This window comes from Octopus bimaculoides, chromosome 16, assembly GCF_001194135.2.
Source record: "Octopus bimaculoides isolate UCB-OBI-ISO-001 chromosome 16, ASM119413v2, whole genome shotgun sequence".
NCBI classification, from domain to species: Eukaryota; Metazoa; Mollusca; class Cephalopoda; order Octopoda; family Octopodidae; genus Octopus; species Octopus bimaculoides.
This window is the reverse complement of record NC_068996.1, coordinates 49,687,798-49,705,015: the sequence shown is the minus strand read 5'-3', so window position 1 is coordinate 49,705,015 and position 17,218 is coordinate 49,687,798. Positions and strand designations below refer to the sequence as shown.

At 36.1% G+C, this 17,218-nt stretch overlaps 1 protein-coding gene across 1 annotated transcript in view; it reads left to right on the top strand.

Annotated features, from left to right (window-relative positions):
• LOC106877587 (protein Smaug homolog 1) overlaps positions 1–17,218 on the top strand; it is a 109,141-nt gene that overhangs the window by 42,887 nt on the left and 49,036 nt on the right. The window lies entirely within an intron of this gene.

Here is a 17,218-nt window from a genome sequence, read left to right as displayed (position 1 = left end):
TTCTTCCCCCCCCTCAGTCCCAAAAAGGTGAAAAGCAAAGTTGACCAAAATTTGAACCTGGAGAATAAAGTCAAAAGAAATACGAAGCGTTATTCTATTCAGTACTTTCATTTTTAAAAGGCAAATAAAATTTTCATAGTATGATAGGTGGTTTCATGTCAGCTTTTGAATTTCTGTTAGGCTCAATCAAACTACTGCTTTATGCTTTCCTTAACTACTGAAGTTTTTGGAATCCAGATGTTTTATTTAGAAGCATTTCATTTGTCATCTGAACACTTTTCAACCTTCTTATAATTATTTTATTTGAGACCACCAATCCCTTGCTTCTGTGGTCGTAAACTGTCCATAATAAAGTGATCATATTTAACTTAAAGCTTATTTTAATTATATATAAGAACATGTTATGTTTTAAACAGCAGCTTTAGTAATAAAGAACTTACTAAATCTTTCCAAAGTCTTTTCTTTTCGTCAAAAACTAATTGAAGTATTTCATAAGGAATATGGTCTCTCAAAAAGAGTCAACTTTTCGACATACCTACAATACTACAAATTCATAAAATGAAAGGTTAAAGTTTTTTTTTCTTTTTCTTAATTGAAGGACATAATAGTTAAGAATTAGAAATATTTGGTTAATCATACCTTGTTTAACAGCTAGTGAGGAAAATTGTAATTTCAGAGCTTGTAGTAAGTGTTGAGGACATGGTGGTGTGTGAAGCAAATTAAAAAGACAATGTAGACCAAATCATTAGAATGTGGACTTTGCATCAAGTATTACTGCCTACTGCTCCAAATGTTACATTTCATTTCATGTACATGACTAAATGAAAGGTTTACGTGTGTGTGTGTACACCTACATTGTTTCCACATGAAAACATAATCAGTGTCTCATAGGACACCTATTCATCGTCCCTTCCCACACGGATAAGTGGATGATTCACACACACACACACACACACACACTAGTTTCAGATCTTTCAATATGATTGTGCATCCTTGTGGAAGCTAGTTATTCTCTAATTTGTGCACATTAGGAACACATTCAGTCAATGCAGTTTTGTCATGGGAATTGTCATCGAAATTGCATTGTTAACCATGGGAAACTCTCAGACAGTACCAATGATATTATCTGCACATATATATTAAGCAAGCCCCTCTCTCTCTCTTTCATTTTTTAATTTCTCTCTGCAAATATCAACCTGTTGTTGAATTGTATTCCACGACAGCTTGTGAACCACAAAAGCCTGAAGATATTCAAGGAACTTAGTTCTATTCTTTATTTCACTACCTTCTCTGAAAACCTCATTCAAATTGAATATTTTTCTTTGCTTATATCTACTCCATATCCACTGAGCTGTGGACGTATTAAAAATTTATTAGAATTCCATTAGTCTCACCCATTTAAAAAGAACCTAAAAACAGAGCTTTGGATATTATTACCTTTCCTCCTCACACCAACAAACAAAACTAATTGTGCTTCAGTAAGTCATGGAGATTTTTTTTTTTTTTATTGCAATTTCAAAGTTCCTTTGTAAATTCTCGTTAGCAAAACACATGATCTGGTGCCTTTCTACTATCAAAAAATATTTGTCATGCTTTGCCAAGAACACTAGTAGTACACTGTGACAGCTGGAGATCCACCAAAAATATTACATGAAAGGTATGCCCATTCATGTAGCTTGGAACGGGGAAACAACTTTGGGACTAAGATATTGTTAACTCTTGAATTTAATTCATATGAAACGATTGGTTTAACAAAATCAGGTAGCTTCTTCACAAGATGGTAAATTATTGTTGAATAGATGCTAGTTTTAAAATTGTTGTGTGCAAATAAGATTGAAACAAAAAGACTTTGATAACTTATTTAATTTACACGTTTCCCACTACATGTTGGTATATTTGTATATGTAAGATGTAAGTATATAAACAAGTCTTCTTTTTTTTTTTTTTTTTTTTTTTTTTTTCTTTTTTTTTCTGTAAAGGAAATTTTGTCATCTTGTTGATTTAAACCAGCTTTAGCTAGTGTCAACAAACTCTGGATACAATCAAAATGACTTAATTTATGCTTCTTAAATTTGATGCTAAGCTCTACTTTTTAAGATTTTGTTGAACTGTCTTGTGAGGACAGACATCATAGTTCTACTATTTAAGTAGTTTGTCTTCTGCAAGACATTAAATACCTACATACCAAAAACTGGTAGGGAGGGGATAAAAAAAGAGAGAGAAAAAAAAAACACTAGTACAACATACTGGTTGGCCAACCTTAAATTAATATTTCAAATTATTTTAGTCCTATGACTAAACATGTCCGTGCTTGAAAATGAAACCACTGAGTTAGTTATGTTGAGAAATTGCATAGCATTTGAATTAAAACAAATATTAATGTTTGCTTGGAATGTTATGAAGGGGGAAATTTACTGGTGTACTGGGATCCTTAACATAATTACATAAAGTGGTTTGACAAGAATCATAGTGACATCAATTTAGGAATATACCATACCGTAAGGTAGGAAATTGGCACTTGTGTTTCAAGTTCAAATTCCACTGAGGTTCATCGTCATTTAATGTCCGCTATCCATGCTGGCATGGGTTGGACGGTTTGACTGAGGACTACATCCGTGCATCTACAGCTGGATGCCCTTCCTAACACCAACTCTGATAGTGCAGTGGGTGCCTTTTTTATGCACCACTGGCATGGGAGCCAGTCAGGGAGCACTGGCATCGACCATGCTCCAATGGTGCTTTTTACGTGCCACCGGCATGTGAGCCATCAGGCAACACTGGTATTAGTCATGCTCGAACGGTGCTTTTATGTACCAGCAGCATGGGAACCAGTCAGGCGGCACTGGCATCAGCCATGACAGCGATTTTTACTCGACTCAACAGGTCTTCTCAAGCACAGGTTAACTTTGCTTTTATTGATCCTTTCTAGGATCAATAAAAAATTTACTGATCCAGAGCAGTGGATTAATGGAATTGTAAGAATGAATGTCAGATTGACTGCCTTGCAGTGTGATATTTTGCTTTTGGGGTTCCAAGTTCAAATTCTGCCATGGCTTACTGGGGTGGCAGTCTTAATTTATTACCTAGTTTAATACTTTCAATACTGGAACTTTAGTCCACTCCTGTTGTAAGCTTTTGGGCCAGGTTTACAGTTTGAGAATATTGTCTTCCCTTTCCACCACAAATCTTTGAGGTCCTGAAAAACAGTTGTGGACAATGTCTCCTAACTAAAAAGATTCTAGAAAAAAAAAACATTAAAAAAAATTGATCATCCTTATACACAATTTTAATTTTATTGTAATGAGTAAGAATCAGTTAATAGGTAGATATTTAGAATCAGTTAATAGATAGATGGTTTATGCAAATAACTTTGAGAAAAAAAAAAGACTTTTTGTTTTGGGATGTTTTTGTTTTTCATTGATTTTAAAATAAAAATTATTTTGGAAATAATAGTCTGACATATGTTCCAATTATCCTCATAATATTTTGTATACTGAGAAATGTTTTGTGTATAGAGAGGTGAAAACTTACAGCAGTTGATATACCGATATTAAGTTGATTTTTTTTTTTTCTTTTCCTTTTTTTTTTTGTTTGTTAATAACATAGCTGTCAAATTGATGGTGTCAAGCTGGCAGAATTGTTAGCACGTTAGGCAAAAAATGCTTAGCAGCATTTCATCCATCTTTATGCTCTGAGTTCAAGTTCCGCTGAGGTTGACTTTGCCTTTCATCCTCCTGGGGCCAAATATAAGTAGTACCAGTTGTGCATTGGGGTCAGTGTAATCAACTTGCCCTCTTCCCCCAAAATTGGTGACCTTGTGTCAAAATTTGAAACCTATGTATATATATATATAAAGGATCATGGGTAAGGCCAGAACAATGCAAAGTAAAAGTAAGGCAAATCACAAGAAAACAAATATATGAATTAATGTAGACTTACCTTGCATTCAATATTTCAGGGTTATGAGTCCATCCTCAAGAAATTAACGAATGTTGCAGGTGTGATTTTACTTCACATTTACTTTGCATTGTTCTGGCCTTACCTACGATCCTTTATTCAATATATTCTATACAATGCTTCATAATAACTGTTCCATTATTATTATTATAATATATATATATATATATATTTATATATATATATATATATATATATATATGCCTCATTGGAAGTTTTCTTAAACTCTATTTCTTGGTCTGTCTTTTTTTTCTTAATTTTTTTTACTCATTTCAGTCATTGGACTGTTGCCATGCTGGAGCACTGCCTTGAATGGTTTTATTTCACAACTCTACCCCAGTACATATTTTTTTTTTTGTTTTTTAGTCTGGCACTTATTCTGTTTCTTTTGCCAAACTGCTAAGTTACAAGGATGTAAAAACAAACTAATATTAGTTGTCAAGTGGTGGTGGTGGAGGGACAAACATAGACATAAAGACACCATCACACACATCATGCCCACACCATCGCCCCCGCCCGTGCGCACACATCACCCACACACTGACATCACTGACACACATACACTCACACGGCATTGTTTGTCCTGGGGCTATAGTAGCAGACCTTTGTTCTGTTGGATCAAAAGTGGAAGAACTGAAGAAAATGGTAAAGCTCAAGACTAACAGAGGGACCCTAAAATAATTTAGCAAAACCATGGCACGTACTACGCAGTAATACGTGCTTGCAAGTGACAAGTCTGGGTGTGTGGTCTCGCTTTGCAACCACGTGGTTTTCAGTTCAGTCCCAATGTGTGGCATCTTGGAGCAAGTGTCTCCTATTATAACGCTGGGCTCACCAATGTCTTTGTGAGTGGATTTGATAGTTTGAAATTGTGTGAAGGCTCACTGTATGTGTGCATATGTTATATATATACACACACACAAACACACACACACACACACACGTTTATGTTTGTCTCCCTCTCTTCCCTGCTCCATTGTTTGACAATGGGTTGGTTTATTTACTTCCTCATAACTTGGCAGTTCAAATGAAATTGGTAGAATAAGTACTGGGGTTGATTTGTTCAACAAAACTCATGTTGGTGCCCCAACATAGTTGTTCATTGACTGAAACAAGTAAAAAAGAAAATTATAATAAAAGGTAAGTGACTTCAGAGAGATTTAGCTGCTGTTTCTAGCAGGTTTAATGATTGTGTAGAGGCTTCTTCATTAGCTCACTTTTTTTTTTTACTGTTTTCTCTGGTGATGAAACTTAATTTTGTTTGGTATGCTTCTTAATCCATCATCCTCCTCATCATCATTCAACGTCCACCTTCCATTCTGGCATGGGTTGGATGGTTTGACAGGAACTGGCCAGGGAAGAGCCTGCACCAGACTTCTGTGTCTGTATTTGGCAGAGTTTTTATGACTGAATGGCCTTCCTATTAAAATTTTGAACTATCATATACTAACATTACAAAAGTTACGAACTAGTTTGATTTCATGAATGTCGGGTAATGACTGAAAAAGTATGTTCATGAATACAAGTGACCAAAATTGGATTTCTCTAAAGGATATCTGGAGTAACATTACTGGATAGGGTGTGTGGTTCAGAGATTGGGGAGTCTCTCCAGGCCAAGCCACTACTTCTCCACTTTGGAAAGTCACAGCTCAGATAATTCAAACAAGTGATTAGAATGTTGCAGGGAAGAATTGCAAGACGGATTCTTCAAGTCAAACCAGCTGAGAGGAGATGTTGGGGTAAACCAAGGATGAAATGGTCGGATAATATCCATAGTCTAAGTTGGTCACGTTTTGGAATCCAGCTGGAAAGTGTGATGATGGTTGTTTCTGGTAGGACCCTATGGAGAAAGTGCCAGAGGACTAGCCCCACAACTGGCAGGAGACTTGGGGATAAACTAGGAATAAGATGGTTGGAGAATATCCATAGTTCAGTTGTTCGTGTTTGGAAACCCAGCAGGAAAGTCTAATGATGGTTACTTCTGAAAGGACCCAACGGAAGAGGTACCTGAGGACTCTCCCCACCCATGACCCCTCTAGAAGGTAGAGAAGATGGATAGATGGTTGAATCTGTCAAGCTATATATAATGAGTTTGCATATGATCAGAATTCAAAAAAAACCTGATGAATTACAAAACTTTCTAAACTGGCTCTTTTCCAGTCCCTTCTAATATTTTCTTTCTCTCAACAACAACCCCACCTCTTTATGTATTTGCATTGTGCCTGGGTGTCGATAAGTTTCCTCCATCAGTCATACAAGCTATATAGTATCAAAAATCTTTATGAGTATGTTCTTGAATAATAGAATAAATATGGTGCAATAACAACCACCTTCATTGTAGTTTCTCCATAAGTTTTTCTCTTTCACTTATGACTAATATTTTGATTTGTGTGGTGATAAAGAACATGTCTAGCAACTCAAGAAGAGCCTCTGTCTCCTTCAGTAACTATTTGTTTAATTATTATTGCCTTCACTAAGGCGGAGGTATTGTTATCAGTCGTGTTTGTTTGTCCCTGGACAAGATATCTCAAGAACCACTGGGTGGATTTGGATGAAACTTCCAAGATGTTTGGCCTTGTGACTGGCACAAACTGATTAGGTTTTGGGATCAACCCGGCACCAGGCAACGATTCTGAATTATTTTTGTTTTTTTTACTTAATTTTTGAGATCGGTCGGGTTCATTATTAGTATTCTCATTTTTGAGAGCAGTTGAGTTTATTTCAGTTATTCTCATTTTAAAAATCATCTCTGGCTAATTGTTGAGAGGATGTTGGTGTTGCCCTGGTGGAGGTTTGCGCTCTCTAAGTGCTCTTATTATTATTATTATTATTATTATTATTATGGCAGTGAGCTGACAGAATTGTTAGCACACTGGACAAAATGCTTGGTGGTTTTTCATCATCTTTACATTCTTGAGTCAAATCCTTTTCTTTTCATCCTTTTGGAGTTAAGATAAGTACCAGTTGGACTTTGGGGTCAATGTAATCGACAAGTCCTCTCCCTCTACCCCAAATTTGCTAGCCTTGTACCAAAAATTAGAAAGAATTATTATTGATGATTTGACTCTGGTCTGTTCTTATCCCTGGTAGGGTTTCTGTGGGTAGACAGTTACTACCTGTAACCTTAAGTATCCTCAAGCTTTCAATAGTCTTTCAAGTGCTTAGAACCCTCCTGATAATCCTTCCTGTCCTTAAGTGGCAAACTTTCTACAGAAGCTCTACAGGGACATTCTATTCCAATCTCCTTCAACCATTTGTCTATATCTTTGCTTACAGTTTCCAATGCACCAGTTATTACAGGCACAATTATTATCATTATTATTATTATTATCAAAGCAGTGAGTTAAGGCAGCAAGCGGGCGGAACCATTAGCATGCTGGACAAAATGCTGAGTGGCATTTCGTTTGTCTTTATGTCCTGAGCTCAAATTTCACTGAGGTTGACTTTGCCTTTCATCCTTTCAGGGTTGATGGAATGAATACCAGTTGAGCACTCGGGTTGATGTCACTGGCTCTAGCACTCCCCATTCCCTCTCCCAAAATTTCAGGCCTTGTTCCTGTACTGGAAAGGATTATTAAAGCAGTGAGTTAGCACATTTGAGCTGAGAATGTAAAGATTCATCAGAACTGATTTATCATTTTCTTCTGGGTCTTTATATTCTGAACTCAGTTCCCTTCGCGTGCGTGCGTGTGCGTGCGTGCGCGCGCGCGCGCCTGCCTGTGCTTGTCTCACACCACCACTTGACCACAGTTGTTGGTTTGCTTACATTCCTGTAACTTAACAGTTCAGTAAAAGTGACTAATAGAATAAGTGTCAAACTTTAACCCTTTCAATACCAACCTGGCTGAAATCACCTCTGGCTCTGTAGTACAAATGTCTTGTTTTCATAAGTTTTGAATTAAAATCTTCCACCAAACCTTAGTCACAAATTTATGTTCCTAACACTAGTTTTATGATAACTAAGTTATTTTACTAAATTCTTTGTTATATTTAAATTAATTGAAAGAAACACAGAGCATCTCAACAGAAATATGGTAACAAAAGGGTCAAAATAAGTACTAGTGTTAATTCATTTAATTAAAACCCATCAAGGCTGTGCCCCAGCATGGCCCACAGTCCAACGACTGAAAAATATGAAGAGTCAGCATTCTGCAATATCAGATTTGTTTTTAACTCGACACAATACAAACATATCCAAATTCATTAATTTTAATGTGAAACTGACATTAACTCTGATAGTCAGAAATGTTGATTTAAATATTGATTAATGATTAATTTTTTAATGAAATTTTTAGTGAGCACTGCTTAATATTGTTTTAGGATATTTTTTACTGTAGTATGAGTTGTATTTTTTCTCTTTCTGTTTCGTCATCCAGACAATAGTTTTGTTGCATGATTGCAACAAATGGTTTGGTGGTGTGGCAGATTTTCTTAGATGTTTTTATTTGTGGTGAAGATTATCTAAACTTTATTATTTGTTAGAAATATTTTCTTTTGATAAATCAAAACAATCAAACTTATTCTAAAATGTTTAACTGTGGAACATCCAGATTATTTTGTCAAATGTAATGCTTATTTATTCATGCTGTTTTGAATTAATCGTGCATTATCTCAGAGCTTTGAGATTTTGATGATGTGATTGTTTAGTTTTAGAAATATATTGCCTGGTAGGCCAGATTTGGCCAGTTTGAACATAAAACAAATAGAATGTTTAGCATATGGCCAGTTTAAATTCTAATGGATTGACCCTTTAATATTCAGATAACTTTATCAAATGTAATGCTCGTTTATTCACATTGTTTGCAATTAATTGTATACTATCCTGTAGCTTTTGAGATTTTGATGGTGTGATAGGTTAATTTAAAGACATTTCCTGGTAGGCTAGACCTGGTCAGACTTGGTTGGTTTGAATATAAAACCAGTTACTATTTGGACTGGACACGACCAGTTAAATGCTAAAGGGTTAAATGTGCGAGATAGTTATAATGAAGATTCTGTTGCTTCATGCTCTTACTTGATGGGACTTGGGGTCATCCCAGGTTAGTGGTCCTAGAAGCGTCATTGTGTGTAGAGCTGACCAGGTACACCAGTGCTTCCTATCACTGGCAGTCCTGTGCCAGCCACTCAGCATCCTCCAAGATGACATCAAGATCTTCTTTAATCATGTCCAGCTTATATGGCACGGAGTCTGCCATAGGGCCTCTTCCAACCTGCAGCTGCTGCATCAAATGAGAATAAGGCTCTTCTGATAAGATGATTTGGCAGGTGGCAGAGGATGTGTCTGTACCAGTTCTTGCTGTGGATGGCTATGAGGTTGGAAATATGATGGTACTATTTAATGTTCTTCTCATCATTTTGTGGAAGCATTGGTGGCACCATTGTTCTGTCTCCCAGAAGACAAAGCTCCGCATCTACAATGCATTGGTCTTCTCCATTCTCCTCTATGGAGCAGAAACATGACACCCTCACAAAGAAGACCCTGGCAAAGTGGATTGATGGCTTAGCAGAGCCCTGTAATGAAGATGATAATTTTTTTTATATCATTAACCTTATTTGAAGAGATTAAAACATTTAATGTCTTGTTAAAGTTTTGATCTCCACTCATCATCACTGACTTTATGTATTAACATATGTTTACCAATCTAAATTCAGATTAGTAAAGTTTATTTCTAAACTAAAAACAGCAACAATCTTAACCACTATTCTACTGATGCATTAGTTAATGCTTTTAGCAAAAAAAAAAAAAAAAAAAAAATCCCGTTGGAACAAGTGTTAAATTCTAATTACAAAATGTTGTTTCAATATAATATACAGGATTCTTTGAATACTCTCATTAATTGCTTAAAGTATTTTTTTTTTTTTAATAAATTTATTATTCTATTGATCCAGTGTTTTGCCTTGAAAATCAGTATTGGTGAAATATATATCGTACTTAGTGAGGCTGAGAGAAGACAGAAATATGAGAAATTTGGCAACAGATGGCTTAGGTAACTGTAGAATTTAGCACAACCAGCTCTAAAGTCTGTTGTGGTAGTTCTTATGAGCAAATACATACTTTGTTATTCAGGTGACTTAGATAGGGCGCTTATAAACACAGTGGCTATAGACAGATATCTGAAAAACTTTTGTTTTTCGTTTTTTTTGCAATCAGACTTTATGATTGTTTTTTTCTGGGAGTAAAGAAAGAACTATAAATGCTATGAAAATATGTAAAAAATATTCAGATGTATTGTTGGAATATGAAAGGGATAGCTTAGATTAAAATTAGACATTTTGATTTAATTGTTTGAGGGAGGGATATGATGTCCTAGAAAATTGTACTTCAAAACCATTATTTAAATAAAGAAATAACCAAAGATTGGTACAGATCATTGTATGTATGTTTGTGTATATATATATATATATATATATATATATAGTTGTGGGCAGTCTCTCGGGTTCGAGAATGATTTGCGCTTGTGTGAACTTGTGACTATGTTTAGTCGAATGTGACTTGAGGGATCCACAAGTTCAATTGCAAACAGGCACGAGGGTGGGGGTAGGTGTGTCTGAGGGTGGGGTGGAGAGCATTTGTTGTCTCAGTGGTGGAAGAAGTTGTTGTTGGGTCTCTCCTTGCGCTGCTTCTTCCTTTACAATTCCTTATATGGTGTTTGGAGTGATTACTTGTGATGGTGATGTTAAGCTTCCATTCATCTTCCCACACAACCTCAGATTCAACACAGAGGCTTACATCAAGTGCCTAGAGGAGGTAGTGCTGCCCTGGGTCAAGAGGGTGGCTGTTGGAAGACCCTATCTCTGGCAACAGGACTCTGCACCATGCTACACAAGCAGGAGTCCTTCAGCATTGCAATTGGATAAAATGAGTTATTTAATTTGAATAATGCATTATTTGACAACCTATCATATTAGAAATTAAAAGGCCATTCAGTATTTTTGTGTAGAATTGTAGTTTAGTGTTGACAGAGCTGATGATATTGCACGGTATGGGGACATGGGCAACTAAATGCAGAAACGGTGCAGTGCCTAACAAGAAATCAGTGCAAGTACAATTCATTGGACATTTAAAGTTAATTAGAAGATAGAGAGACAAAGCACAAATGAATGAAAAACAGCTGATGTATGCAGGAGAAATAACTGTGCATGGTATGAACATGCGACTTAATTTGAGAATGGGCGTGCGTGTATTGGTGCTATATTGTATTGATGTTGGAGAGAAAACTTGTAATGGAATTAACCCTCTTGATACAAACCTGACTAAGACCACCCTTGGATCTAAGACACAAAATCTGTTTGAAAGCGATCTAAATTTAAACCTGTCTTTTACTCTTTTACTTGTTTCAGTCATTTGACTGTGGTCATGCTGGAGCACCGCCTTTAGTCGAGCAAATCAACCCCAGGACTTATTCTTTGGAAGCCTAGTACTTATTCTATCGGTCACTTTTGCCGAACCACTAAGTTACGGGGACGTAAACACACCAGCATCGGTTGTCAAGTGATGTTGGGGGGACAAAGACACACACACAAACATATACACACATACATATATATATATATATATACACACACACATACATACAACAGGCTTCTTTCAGTTTCCGTCTACCAAATCCACACACAAGGCTTTGGTTGGCCCGAGGCTATAGTAGAAGCCACTTTCCCAAGGTACCACGCAGTGGGACTGAACCCAGAACCATGTAGTTGGTAGGCAAACTACTTACCACACAGCCACTCCTACGCCTATAGAAAATGTCATGTTAATTTGTTTCTAACACCAGTTTAATAATCCTTTCTGCTATACGCACAAGGCCTGAAATTTGGGGGAGGGGGATAGTCAATTACATCAACCCAGTACTCAACTGGTACTTATTTTATCTACCTTGAAAGGATAAAAGGCAAAATTGACCACGGTGAAATTTGAACTCAGAATGTAAAAACGGACGAAATACTGCTCAGCATTTCGCCCAGAATGCTAACGATTCTGCCAGATCACTGCCTTTTTTTTTTTTAAAATATGTTTGTCATTTGACTGAGGCCACGCTAGAGCACCACCTTTAGTTGAACAAATCAACCCCAGGACTTATTCTCTGTAAGCCTGGTACTTGTTCTAGCGGTTGCTTTTGCTGAACCGCTAAGTTATAGGGATGTAAACACACCAACATCGGTTGTCAAGCGATGGTAGGGGGACAAACACACACGCACACACACACACATATGACGGGCTTCTTTCAGTTTCTGTTTACCAAATCCACTCAAGGTTTTGGTCAGCCCGAGGCTATAGTAGAAGACACCCAAGGTGCCACACAGTGGGACTGAACCTGGAACCATGTGGTTGGTAAGCAAGCTACTTACTACACAGCCACTCCTGCACCTTAATGATAGTTCTTAAAATTTACTTTCAAAAAGTAACTGAAACAAAGTTAGTGTGATTCTACAGAAATACAACAAAAAGGGTTTAAAACCTAAAAAAGATGGAAGTGGAGAAGAAGGCTACATGTCTGCCAGGTGGTAACACATGTTCAATGTTTTTCAGCATTGGTGGTGGTGGTGGTGGTGGTGGTGGGGAGTGGAATAGGCAAATGGTTTGGTTGAAAAGCTCATTTTGCAACCAGATGGTTTCTGGTTCAGCCCTGCTACACAGCATCTTGGGCAAGTATATTTTACCATAGCCCAGGGCCAATCAATGCCTTGTGAGTAAATTAGGTAGACCAAAGCTGTATGGAAGCCTATACATATATATAAATAAATGTATAGGTGTCTTTGTATCTGTTTGTCCCTCCACCACTGCTTGACAATCAGTATTGATGTTTACTTCTCCATAACTTAGCAGTTTGGCCAGAAAGAATGATAGAATAAGTACCAGGCTTGAAATTAGTACTGGAGTTCAAGATAGTGTCCCAGTATAGCTTCAGTCCAACAACTGAAAAAAAGTAAAGAAAAAAGAAAGAAAGATTATTCATGTCCCATAAATTATTTAATTTGCAGTGCATCTTACTATCCATACTGTAAGATGGTTATATTTCAAGTTTTATGTATGATTCTAAGCAATTCTGGAATCATTGAATCAATTAGAAAGGCTTTCTTGTGGTCATCTGACTTGCTAAAATGGCAGCGAAATTGCCCTCAAATTACATCATCATCTAATGTCTGTTGTCAGTGCTAGCAAGGGTTAAAAGGATATATCGGAAAATGTCATTTTAGATTCTCTTTTAGTAAATTTCAGTTCAGAATTTCTTGTGACTGATATTCAATATTAAAAAAAAAATATTTTCACCATGTACAATAAGATCTGAAATGATTGCTTGCTTATTTATTCTTAACCCATTAAGTCCCAGAGTACTTAAATTTTTACAGAGGATTGAAAATAGGTTAAAATGAAAAAAAATAATTATTAAAACTCCTTTACTTCAAGTAGAAATGGAAATACTCGGTGTCCTATAAATAGGACACTGAGACAATGTGATATAGCTTATTTAATATTCTCATTTAGTGTCCTATTTATAGGACAGTGGAACTTAATGGGTTAATATGTCCAGGCAGAATATGTAAAATATGCAAATTGAATGCAAATATGCTAATCATCATTTTCAGATCTCACTGCACACAGTAAAGATGATTTATTTAAAATTTTTTTTTATAGTTAGCATGTATCAGCACTGGTCAGTAAACAGCTTGTTCACTGAAATTATAAACAAAGCCAGAGTCTTGTTTAGGCTCAAAAGTAAGGGTGCTGCTTCCAGCTGACTAACCCTATGCCAAAACACTAGTGTCTCAGAATGTTGTGCTTGAATGAACCAAGTGTGTGGAACATACTGTTGTTATAAAAGTGAGAGGGGTTATTCTCCTGTGACACACACTACAGTGACCAGCATATTTTGTGTTTGAATCTGCCGGACATGTTAAGAATAAACATGTGAATAATTGTTCCAGATCTTGCTGTACACAGTGCAAATAAATATTTTTTATAGGTTGGCAGATAATAAAGCGTCACTGAGCAAACAATTTGTTTGCTGAAAGTCTAAACAAAGCCAGTAACTTTGTCTTGGATTAGATCTGCTGCTACTTCTGGCTGATGAGACACATGTTGAAACACTGGTGTCCCAGAATTTTGTGTGCCTATGAGCCTAGTATGTTATGAACACATTGCCATCATAAAAGAGAAGAGTTATTCTCTTGTAATGTACACAACAGCGAGCAGCATATTTGACTCTGAATCTGCCTATATGTGTATATATATATATATATATATATTTATTTATTAAGAAGTGTTACTCAGTTTCACATTTGTCAGACAGTTTTGATGAATGTCAACGTGAAACTCTGAGTAACAGTTTTTGTAATATTTTTGCTGCTTTTTGATAAAGCATATTACTCTACCTCTGGTATTTGAGTACTATTTTTTCCCCACTTTGTTTCGCATTTATGTGCTTACTCTGATAAATATATCAAGAATAAATATGGAAATAATCCTGTTGCCCCTTGACTTTGTCATTGGCCTGTTTGATTTTTTCTTTCTTTCTTTTAGTCATGGAAATTATGCTAATCAAAAAAAATCATTGTAATGCTCTTTGTATATCTGAAAAAATTCTTTGTCAACTTAGCTAAACAAGCTTGGTTAGGCTACACTATCCTGATGAGATGAAATAGACTTTTAAAACGTATCACATTTGTCCCTTGTCTGCAAAGATCAAACTCTTTTACTCTAAGCATGAAAATAAATTTTGAGAAATTTAATTTATAAAATTATCTCCCCTTCTCTTTGAAATTTGCTAAAAATTGCTGTTAAGCTCCCTCCCCATTCTTTTACTTGTTTCACTCATTTGACTGCAGTCATGCTGGAGCATCCCCTTGAAGAATCTTAGTCAAACAAATCAACTCCAGAACTTTTTTTTAGGCCTAGTATTTATTCTATTGGTCTCTTTTGTCGAACCACTAAGTTATGGGGACATAAACACACCAACGCTGGTGGGCGAGGGGGACAAGCACAGACACACACACACACACATAGATATACATCTATAACAGGCTTCTTTCGGTTTCCATCTACTAAATCCACTCACAAGGCTTTGGTCGGCCTGGGGCTTCAGTAGAAGACACTTGCCCAAGGTGCCACACAGTATTGAATTTTATTTCCTTACTGCTTTTAGAACACCACCCTTATAATGCCATCGCTCCATTTGTGTGCATTTTCTAGAAGCTCAGTGCCAATGAAAAAAGAGTTGATCAAAGAAAGCTGGAATGCCTTTTGGTCATAAAATGTTGCTTAGTCATAGTTGACTCAGAGTTAAACAAACAAGTTGAGATTATTGTATTTTAACCTCCCAAGACATTAAAATTTGTGTTTGAATGCAGTCTTAATGGCAACAGACTTTATGAAAGACAAGAATGCATGCATGCATTTGACACATGAAACTGCTACAAAGAAATATTCTTTTATAAGAAGCATTTAGCAAGAACTCTCCTTGGAGAATTAATAGAATTATAAACTTGGTAGACAGAAAAATGAAAGAAGCCTGTCATGTAAGTGTGTGTGTGTGTGTATGTATATATATATCGTATGTGTGTGTCTGTCCCCCACCACTGCTTGACAATTGTTGTTTACTTCCCTGTAACTTAGTGGTTTAGCAAAAGAGACCAATAGAATAGGTACCAGGTATTTTTTTTTAAAAAAGGTACTGGGGTCGATTCATTCAATAAAAAAATTCTTCCAGATGGTACCCCAGCATGGGCACAGTCTAATGGGTGAAACAAGTAAAAGATAAAAGAAAGATTTTAAAATCGCTTATTATAATCATTTAAAAATTAGTTTATACAGGATTTTTTTCTGAAATTAAAATGAACTGCAGTTTAATCAGTACCCATAAAAAGAAAAAAAATCAAATTGATGTTTTAAATGTTCTTCTCTAGAAATTAAATTAATTAAAAAGAAGGTGGCTTGTATGAAAAAAACAAAGCAAAAAAAAAAGGTGGGGTCCTTTTTAGTACTTTTCTTTTGTGAGTTCTAAAACCTCAAATGTTTACACTTTTTCTGATTAAACATGGAAATAGTTTCCACTCCTTGAAATCGTATTGATAAAAAGGCAGCCTGCCATTGTTTATCTAGTTCTGTTTGTTCATTTGTTTAAGCATTTAGCATTTAAGGTGGCCATATCCTGCTCAAATATTCTACCTGTTTTAGGTTGAAACTGTCCAGATTTAGCCTCTTACATCTTTGTTTTGCAAGTTACTTGGTGACCCTGCCAATGCTGGTGCCATGTAAAAAAAAACAAGCATCCAGTCTACACTGTATAGTAGTTGGTATATGGAAGGGCATCCAGCTGTAGAAACCATGCCAAAACAGACCTCCAGTGCTGGTGTTACGTAAAAAAAAACATTGTCCATTATGTAAGGTGTATGGTGCTAGCAAGGGCATCCAGCCATAAGAAAAAACCATGTCAAAACAGACATTGAAGCCTGCTGCAGTCTTCTGGTTTGCCAACTCTTGTCAAACTGTCCAACCCATGCTAACATGGAAAATGAGCTTTGTATGATGATGATGATGATGATGATCTAACCTGCATTCTCATTCTAAAAGTAAACAATCAGATCATTGAAATCTTGAAGCTGTGATATGAAGCTTCATTAATTGAAAACAATGTGAATAAATAAACATTACATTTGACAGAATAATCTGAATTCTAAAGGGTTATTCCCCCCCCCCCCCCATGCTAGTATGGGTGTAGGCTCAAGTTACTCAAGGCAGGATTTTAGGGCTGGATGCTCTTCCTGTTGCCAAACCTTACCTGTTTTTTCAAGTAAAGGAATTTCTTTATTCCATAGGTGTTTGAAAGAGCAGACTGACCAGTTTTAATATAAACAATGAGTTCAACTCACTGCTTTGCTCCAAGTGACAAACATGAAATATGAACATTTTTGCATGTTTGTGTGTGAGTTCACATCCATATACAACAGGCTTCCTGCAGTTTCCATCTGCCAAATTCCCTCATAAGGTTTTGATTACTTAGATGCTGCAGAGTGCAACTGGACCTGAGACAAATTGTGAAAGAACTTAACCACACAGCCATGTCTAAGAAGAGAGAATTTTTCCCCTTATAATTCCTTAGCATTAAGCTTTACTTCATTAAACCTGACTGCACTAAATAGCCTTACATTAATTAGTTTTGATTGATCTTCTTGGTTAGGTGTTTGATTCCTATTCACTTTGCTTTCAATTGTTGCTTTAGGGTTGTAAAATAACTAGCTGTATATATATATATATATATAT